We start from the raw sequence: 25,902 nt of genomic DNA, 5'->3' as shown, positions 1-25,902 counted from the left end.
TGATTTATCACAAACACAGAAATGTGGTGACTTTGACTCCTAGGTAAAATTATATCATCCAGATTGAATGATATTTAATATAGTTGATATTCTGAAGGGTTAATTGAATTACCTACTTAGGTATTTTAAGGTTTTTGATTATATAAAGTTAAATATTTCATAACATGAGGTTTTAAAAATACAGTACTTTAATAAATGTTTACCCTTTTGATTAAATATTTCTTTAAACTTTTGTTGTACAAGATAATCAGAAAATAATTATTGACTAAATGGGCAGCTTTGTGTTTTTGTTTATAAGGAAGTGAAGATAGTAAATAATTGTAGCATTTAATTATCTTAAAAATTGAAATCATTTTTATTGCACTAATAATTTTATTGATAGTTTCAACTATCAAACTGGTACTAAAATGGGGTCAGATCATTCCATTGGTGCCTGTGTTTTCTTTTTCTAATTATTTGCTACTTTTTTTTTCATGGTGGGAGAAGAGAGGAAGGGGGAAAGAAAAATAGTAATAATCTCAACAGAAAATACATTAAAAAAATTTTGTGTAAAAAACTTTAGGATGATAAGTTTAAGGATATAATGTAGCTTATCACTTTGTTAGGAGCTCATTTCTAGTCCCAATATTTATTGACTTTTAATTTAAAGTTTTAAAACTACGTTATGCATTCAAACAATTTTTCAAAGAGCATAAAATTTACAACATTTCAAATAAAATAGTTTGCCTTTAAAATACTTAAAATGTGAAATTGATGATTAGAATATATAATTTGGGTAGTGAAATCCCATTAAAAGGACTTACTATACAATATAAATGAATTTCAAACACTTGTAATACACTGTTGAGTGATTCCAGAATTATTGTTTCCTGAAATCAAAAGTTTATAGAGGTGCTTTCCCTTTCAGTAGAGCATGCATTACTTAGACTAAAGCTAAGATTTATTTTCAGGTAATATGCTTTCTCAATCCTTTTATATAATAGCCACACCATTCCCTAAAAAGAAAATCATTATCTTAGCCTATGATACAATTTTTAAGAAATACATTTACTCATAACATATTTGTGTCAAGGCAGATATTCATCATATAAACTAAACTGTTAAATTGAGTTATAAAATGTAAATGATTTTTTAAAGGAATCTCAATGCTTAGCTCATTTTTACAGATAATACAGTCTTAATTCTGCAAATAAGTGTCCCATAATTTAAGAAGTTTTCATCATTGGCTTTCTTAAAGGAGGGCAATTTTAAATAAAAAGTCACAAAAAGTTTAAACTCTCATAAGTTTTTCTATTTCATATTAACTTTGAAGTTTTGGGCAATAAATATATTTAGCTAATTTACAATTACATGTGTAGTCATAAAATAGTGGCAACATGCTTGCTGGAAGAAAAATAACATGAGTTTACATGACAAATCTATTTTGACTGCTTTGTGATTTGTGGCAAGTCAATACCTTTTGAGATGTAAGATATTTAATAGTTCTGATATTTGCAAGTTAAATATTGAGCTTTTAGAATGAATAGGCTTTTATAAGAATATGAGGTGAAAATACAGTTTTTATCTCACATATTTAAAAATTTACTGTGCAAGAGTTGTTTTCAATTTGTTTTTTAAATACAATCAATGCGTTTAAAGTATTTGTTTTTATAATTTATGAAATTTGGCATGTACACTGGTTTTTGAATGCCTTTTATTCAAAATAAAAATTGTGTTAGCAATGATACTAATAATGAAGATACTATATAGATAAGAACCTCTACAAATGTTTGTGTTCACATGTGTGTGTATGTAAAAGGAAAAAGGAACGTTTGGTTTGAAGATAGTTATTGCATTGATGCTTAAGCTATTGTAGACATAATTGTGTGTTTTTCCTGTTTTCTCCTCTTAACACTTTTCCAGAAGCATGCACTCATTAATCAAAGACGGTGCACTCCTGCTGAGGGCAGAGAGGTTCATCAAATTGGCAGTCAGTTTGGTGTAAAGAACGGTGTACTGAAGCTCTTAACTTGCTGGGACATAAATAAATCTAAGGTCTTTGTATGCAAACCCTGGAGGTTAATACTGTATAATTCAATGTCCTGTCTTTGTTTTTATGATTGATGTTTTTGAATGTTTCAAGCTTGATGCAAATCTTCTAGTAGGTCAGGTCTGGCAATCTGATTGGCTGAAGTACGAAAGCATTAGGTTGTCAGGACTTTGAGTATGCTGCAGAGATTTTGATTTTTTTTTTTTCCTTCGAGATCATTGTCATATTGCCTGAGCTGTTATAGGAATGTACTGATGATTGACATCCCCTGCTGTGATAATGGACCCAGTGCATGAAATGCCAATAGTTTGGTCCTATTTGTTCGGAAGCTTACTGCTATTTGTATCCTTAACAGAGCTAACATGTAGAACAAGCAAAACTACTGGGATTTCGCTGTAGAAATAGTGCTGGGATTTGGCTTTAACATGAATTGGTTGCATATTCATAATTTAAGAACAGCTGGTTACAGCAAGCACATAGTCATTTGCAAGCTATTATAAACCATTCCACTCACACATGGAGCCTGTGCTTGGTGGATTTTTTTTTTTTTTTTTTATTGATCTACCTGCATTTAGAATCTGGTCACTGCTGCCACAGAAGCTCTTCATTTTAGCTGTGTTTGCAACATAGAACAGCTTCAATTTTAAATATTTAATTTAAACTAAATGCTGAGTAAAATGAAGATGCTTTGAAGGAACCAAGTGTAAAAGGTCAATAATGTATTACCCATCATATAGCTCATCTTCACGAAAACCAAACAAACCCAGATTATATAATCATGGTACTTTTTGGAAAATATGTTTTATGATTTTTGTCCTTAGGTACATAACTGAATTATCTTTGATTTGAAAATATTATTAAATGTATATTTTACTAGCTACAAATAGTTTTAGGAAACAACACAAGCAATAAATTGTGATTGATTAGCCCGTAAAAGAATTTCATCTAATATGTAGGAAAGGGATAGTACGTGTACCTTATGAGTGTGTAAGTCAAAAATAGGAAAATCAACAAGACATTATAATTGGATTAGAAAATGCTAATTCTAAAACTAGAAAATACTCTACTTTTTTAGAAGGAATCTAATGAGAAGTCTCTTCTGCTTTTTGAGGTTACTTGTGGAATATTAAGCACAGCTGTGCCCTTATAGTATTTAAATGATATGTGTCAGCTAGTCCAACTATGATAGTTTCCTGCATGTTGTGCTGCAGAGTCGGGATTGAAAGGAGAGGAGTAAACCTGTATTCCAATCTTTCAATGAGAAGAGCGCGAGGAGAGAATGTTAAATGTGATTTCAGATATCCTTGTAAGTAGGAATCACAGGGAGCTCTGCCTTGATTTGTGTCGGTTAAAATAAGTGGATACCTGAGTAATGATTTACAAGGGTGGTGATTATGCTGAGCTTTCCACACAACCTAGTGTTAGGTTCACATGTGCACGCATGTGTTTGTCCTCTCACTAGATGATAAAGTAGCTTTTAGCACTTCAAGGTTGAGTACCAGTGCTAAGAGTACATTTTACTCTTTCTTGGCTTCACAAATGGCTGGATATGTTGGTAATATAACAGAATAGATGGCCAAATGTAATCTAGCTGATAGTAAGCTGTACTTTTTCTAAATAATAAATTCAAAGGTTATTAAAGGACGATGTGTTACATTTTAGTTTTGAGTTGCGTAGGTTAATAACTTTATATGTACAGTTAACTTGACATTTGAGGTTATGTTAGTCATTTTGTGAATTACGCTATGCCATTTTTGTCTCTCCCTTTGACTGTTGTCCTTTCAGTTATCTCCCTGCTCTATAGCATATCATCACGGAATAACATGAGAAAATAAAAGGAAGTAAAATTCAAATAAATCTAGTTCCCCGTCCTCCCCCACTTCTTGATAGATCACATGGAAAATCCTTAGATTTTTACCACAATGAAGGTTTGGGGTTTTCTCTACCTTTTCTGGTTCTCCCCGCAACAGATAATTATGTTTAGATAAAACTAAATATGAGGTAATGGACTCAATTAAAAAAAAATACTAGTAACCCAACGAAATAGAAAAAAATGTAGCCATTACTTGAAAAATGAATTGACTCACTAAGGACAACTACAGGTATTTAATACACTTATTGTCCTAGTACTGATAATAGGGGAAAGGGTGACAGCTACCTTCATTCATAACTTTTATACTGAATGCTGTCTTCAAGCTTAGTCTTGGAAGACTGGATAAAAGTTTAAAAGCTCAGAATAGGGCAGAGATGACTTCTGGTTGGAATCATTAGAAAAGGTTCTTTGGTTTAAGTAGCACTGAATTAGATCAAGAAGAATGTGTAAACTGGATATTTAGAGACCAGGAAGACAGGATCCAACAAAGGACAGCATGAGTTCTCTACAAGACAAATAAATTAAAGATAGGTCTACAGGGCATCTGGAGTGGTTCTGCCACCTTTTTGAGGTCACCCCAATCGACACCTCTTTTCCCAGGAGGAAAAGAAAATGTCCTGGGATCCTACTTTTTTTCTCCCATTGCTTTCAAAATTGACTGCTTGGCTTTCTCCGGAGAAGGTGGGTTAATCAGTTTCAAATCATCCATTTCAGTGATAGGCTTGTGGTTGGTGAAGGCCAGGTAAAAAGCGACAGAACTGCCCTTTCTCCTCAGTTATTCAAATACCATGTTTCATGTGAGATTAACCAGAACCACTCCCTTCTCCTCATTTCTTCTTCTGTGCTTTTATAAATGGTTTTTCTTGAAACCTAATGCATGGTCAGACCTGCTGGCCACAGAGAGTAGGGAAGATATCATCTCTGTTGGCCTTTTCTAAATTTGGTGGTGAGGAACTAGCCTTCAAGGGGATTTGATGACTGACTCAGGAAAACTCCTTTCCACCTTTTAGTTCCTTTGGATGAAACAAGACAGACTGGCAGGACTGCCCAAAATTGGAATATCCAAAGCAACAAAATTCATAGCCCCTGCTTGGTTACCTTTCTACTGAATTTCACTAATAATAGAAATCCCACTAAAAATAGAGAGTATTAAAAAGAAAGAGTCAAAAAAATGCAAACACAAATGAACAAGATCAGTGGTTAGACTTTTCTTGGCTTCATTATTGCTGCATTAAGATAACGCAATTTGTTTAATTTTTCTTATTTGCAATAGTGTGATGAACCTTTACTTGCAAGAAATGTGCAGAAGAAAACCTTACAATGTTTGTATAATCATTTCAAATTTCTACCGTAATCGCTTTGCATGATCATTGTTGGATGTCTGGTGTGATAATGAGTTTTGAGGTAAATGAAAGGTGGAAATGAGTGGAAATAGAAGGCTGTTTAGTGTCTGAGTTTAGAGAGAAGCCCTACTTATTATCTTTTCCGGTTTTCGTGATGACATGGTTGTTAAAACATACTTTTGCACTTCCTTGGGAGAAAGATTATTGTTAATATAAACCATTATGGTGACAGAAGCAGCAGAGCCCATCTTGGACATCTGAAAAAATCAGGGAGCCGCCTGGAAGTCACTGATGATGTATTTCTCCTTTTATGGCTTGTTAATGTAGCATATTGAAAGAAATAGGGTCTGAGAGCAACAGTAACCGACAGAAGTTGGGAATCAAATCTCTTATTTTAAAAGGCGTTAGGCTGAGCTAAAGGAATTGTTGTGAGGAGGTGAGTAATAACAACAACAAAAAGAGGAGACAAACAGTTTTAAAGAAAGCTTTTAAATGGGGTTAAGAGGTTGTAACATTGTTATATAATTGAGTCCTCTTGGAAAGTATCAAGATTTTCTCCATTGTGGTCTAAGTATCTTAGCATTAAATTCCTGTGCATTGTCATTCTTATTTTCAGCAAACTTGTTGAGAAAATAACTCTTATCTATCATCATACCTTGGGGATTTGAAGTAGGAAGTGAAAGGGTTAGAGAAGGGCTGTGTAAACAGTAAACAGTTGGTCCAGGAAGAGAACATGTAGTAACTTTGGCAGGTTAGGTAAAAAAGCTCTTTCCCCTTGCCTCTCCAGAAAGTGTGTGCATGGATATACTTGCCAAAACTCATAAAAGAATTTGTTTAAAGAATGTGTAAATGCTTTTGTACTATGTGTGAAATGGGCAGGTAGGAGCAAGGCATGCTGAGGGTGGGGGTGGGGGGGGAGCTAAATAGAACGTGACCGGAATTTCCCTTTTTTAAAAAATGATTTTTTTATTTTTTAATTACAGTTGACATACGATGTTATATTAGTTTCGACATAGTGATTGGACATTTATATACCTTATGAAGTGATCACCCCAATAAGTCAAGTATCCATCTGACACCATACATAGTTTTTACAATACTGACTATATTCCCTATGCTGTACTTTACATACCCCTATTTTGTTAGCAACGGATTTGTACTTCTTAATCCCTTCCCCTTTTTCACCCAACTCCCCAACACCCCTCCCATCTCCCAAACACCAAAACGTTTTGTGTATCTGAGTTTGTTTCTGCTTTGTTTGTTCATTTATTTTGTGAAATCTGTTTTTGTTTTTAATGAAGTGTGCTATGACATACAGTATCTTGAATCTGACCTTTTTCATTTTAATGGGAGACATCTTTTGTGAAATAAGTCATTGCTTTTTTTGGCTATTTATTGCAAATATTTTATTCTAGTAGGTATCATTTGATACATTGTAGCCGAAGTAAACTGGGTACCAACTACATTAACCACACATACCTGGTGTGTTTGTTTCCATATTTGTAATCTCAGCCCTTCACAAGGGAGCTAAAAGTAATCCTGTAGTTATCCATGGAAACAAAAAAATCACTTATTAGTTTCTCATGTTTGGCACTATTGTGCTGTGCTAATAGTTCCATATTAGGCAGTAGTGATTAGTTAATAAATTGATGATTAAATTGAGAACAAGAATCAGGTCAGCATCTCTGTTTCTTCATAACTAGAAACAATTCAAGATGCCCCGACTAAAATACATGACCCATACTATGCTCAAGGAGTTCACAATTTACTTAGAAAGGATGGATGTACATACAGTGAAGTCTCATCTTTTGTGCTTTCAACTCATGGAAATTCCATTATTTATGTTAGGAAAAAATTGGGAATGGGGAAGGAAAACAATTTTAAGAACCATTTTTCACTCAGTGAACTATGCTCTAGGTAGGATGCAGGAGTCAGGTGCTCTGCTCCTGGTAGCTCTCAGGGCGTGAGCATCTCACGCTAATTGTGGCTCTTAGGTCTTAATATAAATATTTTGTGCGTGTATCATACCTCCTAAATGCAGGCCAGCTATGGGTATCTGGAACTGGCAGTGAAAGTGGCTGTGTTGGACTTACTGAGTGAGAAACAGTATATTCGTCTCCAGTGTGGTCTATGTCAAAGATAATATTTACTCTATTTTAATACTAGCAACTACCCACACTACTCCCCCCTAATAAGGTGAGTCTATACTGTATATGAAGGTCACATGGTTCAGGATAGTTCATATGCTTAAGTATTGCTATTGATATCCCCTAGAATGTAAAAAATATATGGGTTGGGATTAAAGGGGTTCAAGGAGATGGTGAAACTTCACTTGGGCTTTAAAAGAAGTAGTAGACAGTATTTTATCTTAGAACAGCAACCTGAGCAAAGGAGAGGATGGAGGGAAACCTACCTGAAATTTGTTTGAAAGGAATGGGAGATGAAGTTGGAAAGGGGACTTTAGGTTAGCTAATAGATTTTTTTTCTAAGCAGAGGTGGGACATGATTAAAAAGTTGTTTTAGAAAGATAGAGTTGATATTAATCTGTTCAATGGATAGAAAGAAGAGGCTATTCAAGGAAAGACCCGCGATTTATTGTAGAAATTGCTGTCAGGTGATGACTAGACTAATAGCAATGTGCACAGGCAGAAGGATAAATATGAGGTACATAATAATTTAAAGGAATGGGGTTGAGCTAGTTTGGGGAGGTCGGAGATTGGATTGCCTTACATTCAAATCTATTTCGTATAACTATAACAATAATTTGATGTAGTTGAACACTTATTTCCTTCTTTTCAGATGAAGACAGTGAGAATTAGAGATTGGCTGTGGCTTACCACTTGCCAGTAGTTAGATATTCTTTCTAATAAATACATCATACATGTATTATGATGAGTTTAGCTTAATACACACTGTCATCTGTTTTTTAAAGCCCTTCTACTTCCCTCCTGGTATGTCACACTACACATAGCTGAATAACCACACCCAGTCAGCCTAATGTTTTTTATTTGTGTTTGTGTTTATTGTTCTGTGTGTGTTTATACCACTGCCAAACTCTAGTTTCTGAAAAGCACTGGGAGATGGGAGGCGGCAGCACGTCCTAAATACATGAAAGACATACCATGCATGTTATGGATCCCTGAGTAATAGGCCTTCATGACTCCGTGCTTTCTCACCTGATGTGCCCTGTATGCAATTCTTATTTCCTGTTTGTGCTTGGTACAATCTGCATATTTTCTAATACCTTCATGAAGAGTTGCTTTTGTGACATTTTCCCAGCTCTCTACCGCCCCGTATCTGCTTCTTCCCTTGGGTCCCAGCGGAGTGCTGATAGTGGAGCCCATGGTTGTGCATGTCCACAGATCGATTCCTTCCTTCCTTCCTTTATACAGAATGCTTCAATGAACGTTTTTATGCATAATGCTTTTATTTGTTGTTGTTTCGCATTATTTTATAGAATAAATTCCTAGAAATCCCAATTTCTGGGTTAAGGGCTTGGGATACTTTAAGGCTCTTAATATATAGGTTATGAACTTGGCTTTTGAAAGGATTTTGAATTTATATCTCACTAGCAACATATAACCATACCTGTTTACTACACTTTCATTGGATTGGGGATATTCATCATTTTTAGTTCTTGCCAATTCCATTGCAAAAAATTGTACCTTGTTTAATCTGCATTTCTGTGACTAACTAGAGTGAGCATTTTTCAGTATCTTAACCTGTTGTATTTCTCTTTTGTCATTTGTCTGATATTTGCCTTTTTGCTAGTAAAACTGTTCTTTAATGCCCATGTTAAGGCCCAACCTGCCATCAACACTTGTTATCTATAGTACATTTCCATTTGTATACTTTAAAATCTTTATTATGAGGAATGTTGAACTAGATAACTAAAGGTCAACTTTTTAAAGCATTGTCAATTTTTTGTTGTTTTGTTTTTACCTCTTGTAACCTAGGATTCTTTCTTAAAAATTCTTAGATGTTGATCATTTTTAGTATTTGGCATAAGCATCATGGTGAACTGAGTAACAGGAAATATAGTTTGAATATATTTTCTCCTAGAACTTTTTCTCTGAATCTCTTGAGATCTGTGCTGTTGGGTGTAACTGTGGTCCTACCTGTGAGTGTCAACATTTGATTTTTAGTAGTTCCTCTGCTTTAGGGAGCGCCTGGCATACCTGCAGATGGGGAGGAGGAGAAGGGCCAGCCTGTAATACTGGGGATTATGGATTTTGTATGGTGAGTCAGTGCTTACTTATGTCTGCTTAGTCACATTTGATCATCACCTGCAAAGCTGGCTCCTTTTCAACTCTAATAACAGCTTGAGGAAAATTAAAACGATGAGGTCAAATGGTAGCCCTTGATGTCGTTTTGCTGTGTAAACATGGGTCCCAACCTCTGTGATGTCTACGTCGCTTCCAGGTCTTCCATGTCCCTAAACTTCAGTTTTGCAAGTTATAGGTTGGGACATACCAGAATATTCTCATTTATTTCCTAAAAGAGTACCACTGCACTCTGTGGTACTCTTGGCATATGTGTATAGAATCAGAGTCTTGTTATAATGTTATTTTTCCTGGCTTCTTTGATGATGGCATTTCACTCACTAGTTTTGGTCTTTTTTGGTGAATTTTTAGGAGGTATTATGCCAATGGATGCTATCAGATTTTAATAAGGCTCATTTCACGTATCCAAAAATGCTTCTGAGAGAGTTTGTAACATTTTATACTCCTGCCACTGGACTTTTCATTGTATTTTTTAATGGGAATGATTTCATTTTAATTTGTATATTTTTAATTGTTAATCATATATTCCTAAGTTTTTTTGGGAATTTATATTTATGTTTGAATTGTTTAGAAAAAAGGGTTTTGGTACATGTACAAAGGGATGTGATCGTAATAAGCTTAAGGATTTTTCTTGATCTCTAAAAAAGGCTGTCTCATTGTGAGGTATAGGTGATTATTTTCATAGGCGCAGTAAGAGTGTTAACCACATAGGGCTCCTTGAGTTTGTTTTTGCATATCTGAAGCCTATAAACCATTGTATAACTACTAAGGCTACGAAATTACTGTGACTGTAGCTTTTTATAAGGAATCTCAGCTAGGACATTTAAAAGCTACACTACTAGATTTTACTTATAGTGGTGTCCTTAAATATCCCTCAAATTTCTTAATGTTCCTGGCCTGCCAGGAAGTGAGTGATCTTATCACCTGTAAGGCTGAGGCCCTGTAAGCCAGGGACCAGACCAGTTTTCCTGGTAGGGCTTTATAGGTGTTGGATCTGTAATAAAGCCAACCTTAGCTCCTAACAAGTACCTTGTCATACCTGTTTGAGTGACCATTGTTCTCAAATGTGACACTCCAGGTAAAACTTTAAGTTTGTCCAATTATATCCTGATAAAAAGATCAAGTTATTATTGAATATATGCAAACATTTTTATTGCCATGAAAAGGAGATTCTCTGAAGAGTTTCTGAATTCTGAAGGTTAGTGAGAATCAGATACTATTTTTTAAATGTTTCATTTTGGTTTACAGAAGCAGAGTTTACTAAATTGTTGTGGTTATAGATAGTTTAACATGAAGGAAAATAGAACATTAAAACAATACCAATAATATTCCAATCAAAATTTCTATCATCAATTTATTACATATTGTGTAATTTTGTTTGTTTCTCTGGAGCTTGGGTTGGCTGTCTACTGTTATGAAGGTGTCTGATTCTAGACTAAAAAGGGTCCTGGAAATCTTGACACAGTCAAAAGATGGTCGGAAAGTTGTTTGAGAGATGTCACCCTAGCACCCTGTGCTGATACTCTATTTTTTGAAATACTAATAGTTTGAAGTACCTGGTACAATCCTTCCCCTTGTTGGAGACAAAACTCTGGCCTATAGCTTGTTGCATAGTTTTTAAGAAACCATCAGAGTAAAGTAACCATCAGAGTAAAACAAAAGCTGTCTGTGGAAAACAGACTTAAAGGCTGTGGTTAATTTGTTTTTTAACTTCATAATAGCAGGATGGAGGAGTGTAAAATTTTCTATTGGGGTATAGTATGTAACTGTTTCATGAAGATTTTGATCAGTATTTTCCCCTGAGGATAAAAATATAATGGAGGGTGACAGCACTGCCATATCTCCAGGGACTCCTCACAAAACAAAATTTCTGGAATATGCATGTTTATAACATTTTACTTATACAAACTCAATCTAGGAAAGAATACGTTGGCAACATTTTCCGTGTGTTCTTACAGTAGTAACATATCAAACAAACCTAATTCTTTCTAGCAACTATATTTCTATAAGGTGAAGTAACAAATCTTTTGGGTTTCTTGAGGCACACTGGGAACTCTCACAGATAGTGTTAGCATAAAATATTGTAAAACGTTTTATATTTTCTATATTTAGGGTATGATTAGTAGAATGGGAAAATTGAGACTTGTTAGAAGATTTGGGGCTTGATTAAAATAGAATCCTGAGTGCCTGAGAAACAATACTTGGTTACCTATTTAACGAAAGTAACAATAAAAATAAGCATAGAAGATCATAGTTTTGCTGTGTTAAAGAAGGAACATTCAATCAATTTGAAGATCGGATTGGTTTTATTGAGTGATTCATAAGTCACGCAGCATCCCATTTAGCAAGTAGAGAGGTGCTCTGAGAAGATGTACAATATGGAAGGCTTTTATAGGCAGAAACTGACAGGACAAGAAAATTATTAGCAAAAGAAATGAAGGTTTGTTTCAGACAAGGTTATTTCCCTTAGGGCAGGATGGTGGTCTTATCAGGCAGATAGCCTCAGTTTCCCTTGGGGAAGATAGAGAGGGCCCATGTGACCGATTACCTCATTGGTACTGACTGACTAGAAAATTCCAGACCAACTGATGAAGATTACATTCCTGGAGAAGGTTGAAATAGCAATTAATCAGCTTTTAAATCTGGATTCAGTATGTTGGCTGTTAGTATCATGGGCATTAGTACAAATGACTCCATTTTGGGGCTTTGGTTTTCTCTTTAACCCCTGATTCATAGATGAGGGGAACCTTTTTTCTTTTTCTTTTTCTTTTCTGTAGATAATCAAGGATGTAATAAAGTCAGCTTAAAGCACAGAATATTATTCCTTAGGATACGGGATTTCTATTTAGGCACATTACATAGAGGCCATAGAATAGCCTTTCTTATTGAAGATGAATGTATTAATACCCCCAAAGGAAGCAAGCCCATCAACATTGAAAGAAATTGCTAAAATTTAAAATGTTTCATAGCTTCTTTTTAGAACTGGCTACTATAAATCAAGGCAAATAAAATGCAATTTCCAAGTTAGGTTCTTCATTATCATCTTCCATATTCTGGAGCAAATGGATACTTTACTTGAGTCCAGTGGTTCTCTCTGAGGGAATGTATGAGGTCAGAACTATTTTCGAAACAATAGTAAGATGTTATTTATCTTACTTACTAGTAAGGTGTTAATATGCAATGTATTCATTATTGCTGTCTTCAAATGTAGCAATAAATAAATATTTAAAATAGTATCTAAGGTTTGATTTTCAATATAGTAAATATCGATAGTTATAATCCACATAAAATACAAGCTCTTTGAAGTCCTCAATAAGTTCTAAGAGTGGAAAGGGGTCAGGAGACCACAAATCCCCTAGAATCCTTCCTTTACAACAAAGCTTTTAAAGAAAGAAAAAAAAAAGCGTATGGCCAGCTGTGCTTCTCTGTCACTATTGTTCCTAGCATAGTCTCAACCACTCACGTTGGCTTTAACTTTTAACCAAGCTAATTTCTGTTTCAGAGAGAAATGTTTGGCGTGGATATTGAGGTCTGTCTGCCATATACCAGCATTTTAGTAGACTGTGTAGAACTCAGGAACACACATAACATAACTTTTTACAGTCACACATATCCCTTTTATACCTTAAAGTGGCAAAAATGGACACTTCCATTAACATGACCCAGAACTATAGCTTGTCAATATTAATATAAGAAGCAAAAGTATATAAGCTTAAAACTATGCTTAGTAATCAATGTTTCAGTATTGTATATTACTTAAAAATTATCTAGGTATTTAATAATTGTTTAGTTAACTCAATGTAATATCAGTCCAAGGTTTTAGGTTACCTAAGGGTCTTGAAAATTATCTTCAAGCTATCTGGTACAGAACATAGTTACTGTTGAAATAAAAATTTTAGCCAGAGTAATGATTCAATTATTTGAACATAGAAATTTATATTTTTCAAAATTGTAAACATTTTATGGGATTAATGTTAGCTTGTTTGGTTAAAGCCATAACTTTTTAAAAACCAAGTTTATTAAATTAGTCTAGTTTATCAAAGATTTGCCTTAATTATGCAAACTTGGGTTCTACAAAGGTCCTGACTTTGTTTTTATAAGTATTTTTTTGTTTTGTTTTCTAATGCACATTTAAAATATTATATATTACGAGTTTAATTTTTTTATTCTCTGGGAATTTTAGTTTAAAGAAAATGAAAGGCCTGGAAATGGTGGCGATGGTTGCATAACATTGTGAATATATTTAATACCACTGAAATGTACATTTTAAAATGGTTAAAATGGTAAATGTTATGTCATATATATTTTTAGCTCACACATACACAAAAGTGAAAGGCACAGGTAACTTGGTAAAATGTCCTAGGTAGGGGGTTGGTAATTTTTTTTTTGCCTTTGCTAAAATATTTCACACTTTTTCCTCTTAGCAACTTTCTTACAAAGAGGGATAAGATTTGGATGCAAGAGCTAAATAGAGGAACATTACAGATTGTCTGTAGAAAAAGATAACAAATAAAAGTTTGGCCAAAGTTTGTATGTTCACTTGAGGAAAATCGTGGTAGATAGAACCTAAATGTAGATTTTGGACATACTCTCTGTTTTCTGATTTTTACAGTTTATCACATCATAGCTTTATATATGAACATTTATTTTCTTTTTAGTATTTCGGTTGTTACATAGAGGTGGGGGCTTAATTTTTTCTGTTTCTCTTAGCAGTAGAGAAAACACTTTTGGTATGAGTTTTGTCCAAACTGCATTACATTTTAATGCTTTTCTTTGTCATTTACTCTAGGCAAGGAACTCTGAGAGTTGGAGTGGGAGGAAACAAGGTGAATAAGATACTTTATTGATTATCTAATCCTGTTTAGCAAAATAAAGTTTAGCAGTTTAAAACAACAAATATTTATTTCAGTTTCTGTGGGTGTGGGATGGACTTAGGTGATTTTAACCCAGGATCTCTCATGAGGTGTCTGCCAAACTTCCAGGTGCGACAGCAGTCAGTCATATTGAGGCTCCGCTGAGACCAGTGGCTCTGCCACCACGCGCTCATGGATGTTGGCAGTCCTTAGTTTCTTGTTGGCTGTTGGCAGGAGGCCTCCTGTCTTTGTCACATGGTCATTTACATAGTGCTGCTTCTGACATGGCAGCTTGCTTCCCCCAGAGTGAGTGATGAGAGACAGACACAGACAGCGACGTAGACTTTTTGGAGTGACAATGTTGTGAGAGAGGAAGAAAAAAATTTTGAACGTAAAGCAACTTGGAAAAGAATAAATCACTTAAAGGACCTAATGAAGTCATAATTTGGGATACTCATAAACTTAAGGTGACCTCAGAAATACTTGGAAAATCTACTGAAGAAATGTCCATTCCAGACACGTTATGTGTGTTGTATTGGTATAAGACAATACATATATATGAAAGGTTCATGTGAGTATTAACGAAAGGTTTATTTTTACTTTTAAATGGAGCTTCTTCTGCCTGACTTAAAAGGCCATACTAGAATCAACTTTTCAAAGACAATCAAAGTCTAAAATAAGTCCTAATTAGAATCACAAAATATGCTATTCTATTTAAAAGCTTTAATTCTAGTACTGTGAATTATTTACTAGAAAGTGAGTCTGGTAATTTGGTGATTTTTAGGTTTTGTTTTTGTTTTGGTGTTTGGCCACCCTCAGTAGGAGTGGAATGAAATTTTTAGAAAAGTTATAAGTAAGATGTAAATACTTATCCATGAAAACAATCAAGGAAAAAATACTGCACTGGCATGTTTCTCTCTTTGAGTATCTTTAAGATTGTATGAATTGTGATTCCCTTCTTTTTACATTTCAGATTATTTTCTTAAAATTAAATCACTGTATATGCCATTCAATACTCGACTCTCCCCGCTTAACTATGACCTTAAAGCGTTTGTTTCTGTTTCCTGAATTCTACCTATGTTACCATAGAAACAGAAGTGGACCAAGGAACTTGCAAGACAGGCAGCAACTGAAATTAATGAGCATTCTGACTCTTCACCTGTAGTTAGCTTTGTCCCATTACAATTCCTGTTTTAATAGAAATATGAAAGCAAAGTGAGCCTGTCGACCAGAGGGGAAAAAGCCTGGAACTGAACTGTCATTTGCTTCAGACTTGTTCATTTGCCTAGAAAGGTATTAGGAAAGAGCTTTTCTGATAGCTTAGAAAAGAGTTTTTCATTCTTGTGAATGGTTAGACTACTATCCATTCCATACTGTTATACTTTTAAGTGTTTTAATGTGCTTTTCATTCATAAATATTATTTTAGTACATGTTTTTTAGTGAATGAAATTTGATACTGTTTGATGTAAGTCTACCGTGGGCAAAATGTTTTGGCAGTCTCCCATTGGCTGGACAAGGAGGAATCTTTTCTTCTCCTGCCCAGGTAGTCATTTAGGAGAAGCGAAGTAAGTCTCTTCTCTTAGCGTCAGCAGTGTGCTTTGAGCGACACGTGTGTCAGAGGTCTCTCTTCTAGCCTCCCAACTCCATTTTAAATGAAGTTTCTGTTTATTAATTTTCACACTGTGAATAGATGAACTTTTAGAGATTGCTAGAAGTTTGCTTTTTTCAGTTCTTTTCCTTTTTTTGCAATTAAGAAATAGTATACTTTTTCGAATTTTTTTTCATTTTAGAAACCTAAATTAAAGCTTTTTTTCCTCTGGTGGCTGCGTTTAAAATTTTCAATTTGTATATTAAATATTTTCCCAAAGGTATTATTTTTGTTTATTTTCAAAGGACTTTTAATTGATTTTTCTTTCAATGGATGATTAACAATAGTTGCTTCTTACTGAGTGTCTTTTCTTTTAGTATTGTCTTTAAATCTGGTTCACTCTAAGGTCTGGGAAATTCTTCTTAGGCTATATATTTAGACTCCAATCTTCTATAATAATGGTTTTTAAATGTTTTGATTATGTTTCCCTATCAGTAAAAATGTTTTAGATCATAGATCACCAATATATGTATATTTGTTTGTGAATTACATGAATTTACTTATATTCTAATATATGATGTAGGATATACAATATACCAATAAATAAAAATGAAAATGAGATAAAGATGGTTTAAATAGTATCTTAAAATATTTTGCTAATGATGAAGACTTTATACTATTAGCCAGTTTCTTAAAGTGCATTGAACACTTAGGCTGATGGTTATCAACAATAGTAGATCTCTATATTCCAAATCATTTATTGTTAAATTCATAATTATTTTTTGCTGATGTATACTTGCTTTCTCCTCATAATGTAGCTCATAACTGGAAGTAGAAGTGTCAGCTTTGGCATTCTTGTGTTGTTTTTTTGTGATTCTATCTAGTGTTATATTGTCTTGGTACCTTTGGGCTGCTTAACAGAATGCCATAGACTGGGTGGTATATAAACAGCAGAAATTTATTTCCCACAGGTCTGGAGGCTGTGAGATCAAGGCGCTGACAGATTCTGAGTCTGGTGAGAGCCCCCTTCCTGGTGCGTAGACTGTAGCCATCTTTCTGGTCCTCACATGGTGGAGTGTGCAAGGGATCTGTCTCTCTAGGACCTCTTTTATTGGGCATTAAACTTACTCAGGATCTAATCACCCCCCAACGGCTCTCCCTCCTAACACCATCGCATCGGAGGTTAGGCTTTTACCATAAATTTTAAGGGGACACGATGTTCAGATTATGGCATATTCAATACATGATTTTTTTTTTTGAAGGAATCTTTTTAAGCCACTCTTATTTTGTTAAAGTTGGTTTAAAATAGTTAATGTAATTTGTAAATCCAGGTTCCCATAGACCTATACAGTGTGGACAATACGCTAACCAAATGAGTAAGGATACCTCTGTGAGCTGTTCTACAGTGTGGAATTCACTCTTCTCACAGGATAGCTTGGTTACCACATGTGATACATAACTGCCTAACATTCAACTCCAAGGGTGGTGCCAGCTTCAATCCACATATTAAATAATAGTGTTAGTAGTTAGCAAATTTTCTTATTTTTCCCCAATAAAAATTTAACTTTATTATTTCCTTCTACACTTAAATAGACTGCTAAGTCTCTTGTGCTTACGTATATTTCCCTAAGCTAGAGTGGCTAAATATGTTAAATCTGTACCTCATATTTGAAGAAATGATTTTATATTGAATTTTTAATTTTACGTGTATTTTAATATTTAGTTTTAGAGTTGCACACAACTATTCTTTATGGGCTAGATGTTTTATTGCAATTAAAGTTAAACAAAGTCACAAAACTAAGCAGGAGTTCTCATCTTGGGAGAATTATTCGCTTAGGGGCCTTTTAAAAAACAGAATGCTTTGATTTGTCACTAACTGAAGGGAGCGACTGACACTGAGAGGGCAGGGCCAGCAATGCTGCTAACCATCTGCAAGGTGTGGAGCAGCTCACATCAGTGAGGAGCCAGCCATTCAGTTATTAGTAACGCCTGTGAAACACTGGTCTCAAGTCATATTTTGGAGTTATTGTTTGCTAAGATGACTCACAATTCATAGGTAAATCTAATATTTTTATACCGTAGATTAAAATTAAAGCTCCTTTAAATATGTTTATATAATGACAAGGTGTGGCTGTAAAGGCATTTTCTTTTCATTGGCTTTTATTTTGCTCATGCTATGTATACTGAATACAATTCACTGCAGCATTGAGCAACCAGTATTGGTAATTCATTTGTCTAGGTGCTATGAGTATAGAGATGAATAACACAGTTGCTTTTCTCCCTGTTCACAGACTAATAGGGAAAACAGTCACGTAAATAATTAACAATAGTGTATGATAAGTGTATCAGAATAGTTAGAGGTAGCTGTGAGAGGGGTAAGGTTTTAGAGAGACAGTCATACTATTACATTATTTGAGGGCAAGGACTGCATCTTTTCAACTAAAAGTTACATATTTCTAACACCAAGCACTAGACCTTAAACTTGGTAATATAGTCATAGTCAATAACTATTAGTGGTTAAACAAAGTTGACATCTTAGCAAATTTTTGAAGGCTGAATTGAAGTATGTCCAAGTGGGCAAAGCAGTAAGGGACAGGCAGGCTTCAAGTACTCAAGGATTACAGGAAGTGCTAGCAAATAATGTTAGAAGGTGAAGCTTAGACGATCAATGAAAAGGGATATCATTCAAGTTGTGGGTTCTTTTTATTAAGTTTTTAGAAAGGGGGTGAGGCATGATGAGAGTAAGTCAGATTTAGGTTTTAGAACAGTATGTCTGTTGGCATTGTGGAAGATGTAGGAGAAGAGAGGTGGTATCCTTAGTAGGGAACATTGCACATGTAAGACCTTGTAGTATCAAAATGTTCACGGAAAATCTAAATTGAAGCTTTTATGCGTTAATTTACATATTTAGTTTTAGAGTTTACATTATTCCAGTTGAAGTATATTTTATATTGAATAATTTTAATTTTTCAGTGCATTTTTAGTTATTCTTTAGAATATCTGGTTAAGTTTTTTAATGATTAATTCATTTATACCAGTGGTATTTGGATATAGAAAAGGAAGAATAATTAGTAATCTTGCTTAATTTTCTTTAAAGTAAGAAATTTAAGTCTAAAGTTGATAAACTTGTTCAACTGAAGATTAACACTTTTAAGGTAGTTGTATAAAAAGCTTACTAGTAATTAGCAAGACAAATTCTGGGTTGTATGTGGAATTAGGTGATTTGATTAATTCTGCTTAGCAGATTTGTATATAACCTTGCACCATTCACAAACACACACAAAACAAAACGAACGAAACTATTTGGGTCACAAAATGAAAACAGATTACTTTCAAGGGTTAAATAACTTAGTCTTGAGATCCTCTGAAATCCTTTTTCGCTGTGCCACATGTAAAATTCTAATTCTAATTACCGCAAACTCTGCATCTTCAATAAAGTAACAATTAAATGGCAATGGGTTTTTAGGTTTAATGTGACATTTTAATGTTAGGGCTGGAATTGTGGAATAAATAATTATATTGTAAAAACAATAACCTGCATCTTTACCACACATAAAAATGACTTATTAATACATTTAAATTCTAAGTATTAAGTCTGTCTTACTCATAACTTAAAAAAAGTTTCCGAGTGAGCAATGTAAAGATAACTTTTGATAAGAAAATATGGAATAAGTAGGCATATAAAGAAAAAAGTCATTTAGGGGCGGCTGGATCGCTCAGTTGGTGAGTGCGAGCTTTGAACTACAGGGTTGCCAGTTCGATCCCCACAAGGGCAGGTGGACTGCATCCTCCACAACTAGATTGAAGGACAATTACTTGCTGCTGATGGGCCCTGGAGAAACACACTGTCCTCCGATATTCCCCAATAAAATTAAAAAAATAAAAAAGAATATAAATATTGTAGATTCCAAAAAAAGAAAAAAGAAAAAAGTCATTTATTTCTGCCACTGATACTGAAAAGATTATTTTTAAGTAAGCATTCAGCAGGCAGCAAACAGGTCACAGCTGAAAAACCTTCTGATAAGAGAGAACTGGAAAACTTGGAAGCAGTCTGGCGGGTGCCCTTCAGCTTAGGGGCAAAGTCCTAGTCATTTAATGAGGGCTTCATTATATTGCAGCTGTAAAGCTAATGCACTGCAAATATCTAGTTGATTTTTTTAAATGATTCCGAGTGTCAGAAAAAAAAAACAGACTCCTATTTAAGGAGGAAGGGAAAATATGTTAACTATTTTATTTAGGATCTTTCTAATATGGATACTTAAATTAAAAAAAAGGCTTATGTTATTTGCAGAACTTATAGGAACAAAAACTTCTTATCCAATGCAGTCAGAGCTTATAGCTCTTCATTTAATCAAAAAAGTCAAAATGGGAAATCATAGAAAAAGATACACATACATATACATGTAAACATTTAATAACTTAAAACTTTCACATTCATTTGCATTTAAAAAAAATCTTTTTTGTGGGGGCCAACCAGTACTTTTTCTTTGAGGATGAATTCCCTAATTAGAAATCATTGTATCTTTCTTGAACACACACCTCTAAAATTAAAGTTTTACATCAGATTCTTTAAAGTGGAGCAAGAACTTAAGACACTCACAACTTTCTGGGTGCAGAATCCCTATACATTTTTATGATGTTTTCTGCCAATATTTTATAGTTGCCTTACCTACATCTAATTTAACAGTAACTTTAAAAAAACAAAACCCTACCTTTATCAAGTTTTTTAGTAGGATTTAATTTTCAGGGAAATAACCTTTTTTTACACTCATTTCATTGTTTTACATTGTAATTAGTTAAATTATATAAATGCAGTATGAAATCTTACTAGCCTTAATAGGTTTGAGAACAAACAAGATTTCTTAGGCATGAAAATCAAATAGTGGGAACAAAAAGAAAAACTATTTGAGGACTTACCGTGTTTCCCCAAAAATAAGATCTACCCGATCAATCAGCTCTAATGCATCTTTTGGAGCAAAATTAATATAAGACCCGATCTTATATAAAATGAAATATAAGACCGGGTCTTTATAATATAATATAATTAATATAATATAATATAATATAATACCCGGTCTTATATTAATTTTTGCTCCAAAAGACACATTAGAGGTGTTTGTCCGGTTAGGTCTTATTTTTGGGGAAACACGGTACTGGAAAGAAATGATCCCCATTCAGCTTTGCCTTTGAAAAACTTCTTTGTTGCATGGGTCTAGTATGACCCACACCAAGTCAAGTCATCTTTGAGAAGTATCTGAAAGAGATCTGCCCTGTTCTGAGGTACTTCTAGGAGGTCAGTCCTGGTACAATCACCACCTGCTCTCCCAAACACCAATCTTGTGTTTTATTAGATGGTTATGACCCCCCAAAGAGAAAAGAAAAAGATGGATAAACCCCTTTTGCTTTCCTGTAATTCCTTCATGTTAATGAAATATCTCCCTTCCTGTATCATCATTTTCCCCTTTCTTGGATTATTACTATCAACATATTAGGAAAAAAAAAAATCTCTCTTGACCTTTCATTCCCCTCATTGTTGCTCTAATTCTCTGGTTTTCATTTGGCAAAATTATATTTGCTACCCATAAATGCTCTCCTAGCATTCTTTCTTGATCTGGCTTCAGTCATGCTTTTGCTTCACATCAACTCCCTGAAACTGTTCTTAGCCGTGTTCCTGGTGACCTCTGTGACATTAATCCGTTCTCAGTTCTCATCTTTCTTAACAAAACTTGTAGTATTTGATACAGTTTATCACTCTATTCTTGAAACATTCTTTTTTTTTTTTTCATCTTTCAGAATTTGACATATTTTTTTCCTCCTAGCTTTCTATTTTCCTTTTCTTTGCTGGTTTCTCTTCATTTCTTCCACCCATGCCCCCGGGCCTCAGTCCTTACATAACTTCTGTTCTTTAACTCTAATCACTCTCTTGGTGAAATAATTCAACTACCGTGTTTCCCTGAAAATAAGACCAGGTCTTATGTTAATTTTTGTTCCAAATGACGCATTAGGGCTTATGTTTAGAGGATGTCATCCTGAAAAATCATACTAGGGCTTATTTTCCAGTTAGGTCTTATTTTCGGGGAAACATGGTACCTGGATTTAGATAGTATCTAAATGGTAATAACCCCCAAATTTGCTTATTCTTTTTTTAGCGGATTTTAAAAATATTGAGATATAATTTACTTATAGCATTATATTAGTTTGAGGTATATAACAGAATGATTCAATATTTGTATATACTGTGAAATGATCACAGTAAGTCTGGTTAATGTCTCTCACCATACATTGTTACATGTTTTTTTCTTGTGTTGAGAATTTTTAAGTTTACTCCCTAGCAACTTTCAAATATACAATACAGTATTATTAACTATATCACTATGCTTTACCTTACATTCCATGAGAATGAAGTATAATTTTTAATCATTCCTGTATTGCCATTTAGTTTGTCCCTAATTATGAGAAACACTGGGTTATACAAAGTTAAGGATTTTCTTCAGTACAATGTGTGATTCTCCAAAGAGGGTAAATGGTGTGCATAATTTCCTGAACTTATTTCTCCAATAGAACTTTTCTTTTCATGGAGCATGTAGTTCTTTCAAAGAATATGTCATATCACTGATGCTTTATGAAGTGTATTTGGAGCTCTCCTCAATCTTCTTATTTTACTTATAAGGGAATGGAGACTGAGTAATGGAAAATTGGAACCATACCCTCAGTTTCTTGACTCTTATTTCATGTTGCTCGTGTTGCTTTGAATTCAATCTTTATTTAGTACTTTTTCCTGAATTCACATAGGAAAGTTAAGCACTAGATTTTTTTTCTAAGGGAAAAAATCGTTTTCATGGTATATTTTATAGGTTTTTCTTTATATCAGCATGTGATATTTTGATAGGTAATAGTGACAAGTGAAAACAAGTTAGGTTTAAATCAGTTTGATACAGCTTTCTTAAGTTACATAAGTCCTCTGACATAAATGAACTAGTTCCTTTCTCATGTTGAATAATTCTTTCGATTACCTTAAGGGTCACTTGAAAAGCAATATTAAGTGTGAATGTGCCTAGTAAATTTCTTAGCTATTGCTTTTGCCATTCTCTTCCTCATTCAGGTTCCTAGTTTTAGTCTTTGTAGTGTATAGAAGGACTGTAGTCTAATACTAAATATGTTTTAAGATAGAGATACTGTTGAATCTTGTCCCCATAATTGGTCTTATTTTTGGTTTTCCCAGAGCTGTCAGTTTCATCTAACCTTAGAGTACATTCAAAGTATGTTTTCCCTTCCTCATATAATTTTTGTTTGAATCAGTCGTTTTGTTCACTGAAAACAATGGAGGAGGAATTAGTATTCCTTTTTAGTTCTAGAATTGTTTTTAGAAATTATTTAAAGAATGAAAACTTTTTTTTTCTCATTATAAGGATAATGTAGAAAGTTTAAGTGATGCAGGAAGAGTTTATATAAAAGAGTTACATCCCTCAAACCCTCCTATTGGGAAGTAACCACTAACATTGTAGTGACATCGAATTTCCTCTTCTCCTCTGTAAATGTGCCCATACGTTTATAAGTACAAGGTCATACTCTGGTGTCTTGTCATTTGCCTTTTTACTCAATAAAGTATGTTGTGAAGCACTTTTCTCATGACTATGGAGAATATAAATCACTTCTTAATGACTGCAAAGTCATTTTGTGGATACACCAAAATTTAATAAATGCACATTAATAAACATGATTTCATAGTTTTCCAAATTATGAGTAGTTCAATCTTGAACAGTTTTGTAGATTGACTTTACACCTTTGTGATTATTTCTACAGGATAATTCCTAAAAGAGAAGTGGCTGGATCAATAATTTGGTATTTATTACCAAACTGTTTTCCAGATAGTAACAAATATATGCAACATTTAAAATTATATGAGAGTGCATTCCCTGTTACACCTTACTCAATTTTGGGTATTTTGTGGTTGTTGTTTCTTTTTAACCTTTGATAATCTGACTGTGCATAGTGATGACTCGATTTTTCAAATTTGTATGTCTTTGACTATTAGCAAGATTTAATATATTTTCACATTATCGCCACTTTTGTTTTCTCTATAAATTGTCTGTTAACATCTTTTGCCCAAATTGGTATTACATGCATGTGTTTATTTTATCCTCACAAGAATCCTGTGAGATAGGTTCTATATTTATTCCACTTTACAGTTGAGGAAACTGAGATGTGGTTAAATAACTTGCCCAAAATTAGACAGCTAGTATATGGTAAATCCAGGATTCAAGTTCAGATTTCCCCAACTTTTCAGTAAGGCCATCCAGATTTAGTTGAACTTCTGAATATATATAACTTATAACTTGGTAATGTTTTGAAGCTGTTGGTTTTTTAGGAATTTAGTAAGTTTCTAGATCTTAAGGGGAAAATATTTTACTAATGTTTATGAGTATTGGTCCTATAGGCTGCTGTTTGTAGAATTCAACTTAGTGTCCTGTGATTAGATGTATGGATTCTTCCCTTAGACCTGGATGTATTTTGGAGCTTTTTAATCCAGTCATGTTAAAATTTTTATCTTTGAAATTTGATATTCTTACTATACACTAGTATCACTGTGAGGGTTTCATAATTATGTTAAAATTACTCTTTTTGTTGATTTGAGCCTACTATTTCTACTATCCCAATGTCTGTCAACATTGTTTTAACTCCTAGAATTTTAGAAGTAAAGCATCTAGAGTCTGCATTCCTCATTATACAGCTTAGGAAACTTAGACATAGACAGGTTCATAAATAAATTAGTGGCAAATGGTGTGGTTCAACCCTAAACGGAAATTTTACTTATGTCATTTGGGTTCTTGCTTGTTTTGGGGTAAAGACTTGTTAAGCATTCTCAACTTAATGAATTCTTCGGTCTATTCATCTTTATATCCTAAATGTATTAATATAACTCTGCCTAGAATATGGAAAGCACTTAGTAAATGCCTATTGAATTGAATTTACTTGTATTTTCCATTTTTATTTTATTCTCTTTTCTTGAACATTTTAAATTTGCTGTCTGCCACATTCTTTAGGTTATATGATCAGTCTTTTCATTTCGCAGCTAATAAAGTAGTTGTATAATGAACAAGCACGTAAGTATTCTTCCTGAGTCCAGTGCTCTGTAGAATTCTATGCTGAATTTATAAACACAAGTGATAAATAGTATTACATCAAATTATAGATGTGTAGATTTTTAGAATCTAAACTAAGATACTCTTTAGTTTAAAGTTCTCAGTATAGAAATAGTAAAATGGTAGAAATGTATCAATTTGTTAAGATTAATTTGGCATAACAATATGGCTTTAAAGCTGAATGAAATCTCTGAGAACTCTGTTGATTTAGGCAGCCTTCAAGAAGGAAGGCAGTTTATAATTTCTGGAAATATAGTATGCTTGTTCAGAATTTCATCATAAAGATCAATGCTGTTGGTTTAGAAACATTGTACAATGATAGTCTAGAGTAAAACAACAAAATTGAGTCAGCTGATGTTCTGTAGTTTACTTATTCTCGAGTTTCAGGAAGAGAGTGTTGACAAAGTCTCTAAACTACATTTCAGTGATCTTTGACTCATGGTTAGTTTTTTAACTTCATTGCCTAGTCATGCACACTATTAATTGAATTGTTAAGAATAAACAAAATGCTGAAATGCTCACAGCCAATCATGATAGCTGATTATCCATGTGCAGACTGTTCTTAAATAGAAAGTAATAGCCATAGGGAAACTCAGTCATTCCTTGCTTAGTTCTTTTATACGAACTCTCTGAATTTATTCTTTAATTTTGTTTAGGAGAGGTTCAGATTTGTCACAGTGATTTAGCATCTTTGGAACTAAATTCAAAGTTTCAGGTAGTCAGCTGAGTGCCTAAGCTCTATGAAGGATTCTGTGCTTATGAGTCTTGAGACACATAATAGCTCTGCTT

General features: G+C 33.8%; 1 protein-coding gene across 20 annotated transcripts in view; it reads left to right on the top strand.

Moving 5' to 3' along the window:
• Positions 1-25,902, top strand: part of BAZ2B (bromodomain adjacent to zinc finger domain 2B) — a 240,557-nt gene that overhangs the window by 4,104 nt on the left and 210,551 nt on the right. The window contains exons 2-3 of one of the 20 annotated variants that reach the window (XM_019727231.2): positions 14,318-14,354; positions 16,942-17,003. The exons of 17 other annotated variants lie outside the window; for them this stretch is intronic. The gene's annotated coding sequence lies outside the window, so the exon portion shown is untranslated. The remainder of the gene's footprint in view (positions 1-14,317; positions 14,355-16,941; positions 17,004-25,902) is intronic. 2 more of the 20 variants (XM_019727232.2, XM_019727229.2) reach the window with 2 other exon arrangements.

The sequence above is a fragment of the Rhinolophus sinicus genome, linkage group LG01 (assembly GCF_036562045.2).
Source record: "Rhinolophus sinicus isolate RSC01 linkage group LG01, ASM3656204v1, whole genome shotgun sequence".
Taxonomy (NCBI): domain Eukaryota; kingdom Metazoa; phylum Chordata; class Mammalia; order Chiroptera; family Rhinolophidae; genus Rhinolophus; species Rhinolophus sinicus.
The sequence above is the reverse complement of the archived record's forward strand: the minus strand, read 5'-3'. Positions and strand labels throughout refer to the sequence as shown.